Here is a 418-nt window from a genome sequence, read left to right on the forward strand (position 1 = left end):
CACTAAACAACAAAAGACAGAAAGAGAAGAGAGAGATTTCAATGATTTGTGTCATGAGTATTAAAGAATCTAACTGTAGAATGAAGCATTGTCTTGAAACTAGATCCAGATTTTCACAATAAAGCTCTGTGATCTGACCTTGGGATCCTAACATATGAGCACAATTATCTAAGTTATGCAGCGTTGTTTGGGCAGTAAATTCTGGAACCTGGATGTTTTCTGAAGAATAGTAGAGACATGTGTGATGTCATAATGCCTGTGGGTTTTTTCACCAAACATCCAGGTGTATAAAAGGCCCTTGGCAGTTGGTTTAATCCAGACTCTAGAAACCTACTGCTTCATCTTCCTCCGAACGCTCCACTCCTGAAACCATGTGTTATTATGGCAGCTACTATGGAGGCCTGGGCTATGGCTATGG

Source organism: Mastomys coucha, unplaced genomic scaffold, assembly GCF_008632895.1.
Source record: "Mastomys coucha isolate ucsf_1 unplaced genomic scaffold, UCSF_Mcou_1 pScaffold12, whole genome shotgun sequence".
NCBI lineage: Eukaryota > Metazoa > Chordata > Mammalia > Rodentia > Muridae > Mastomys > Mastomys coucha.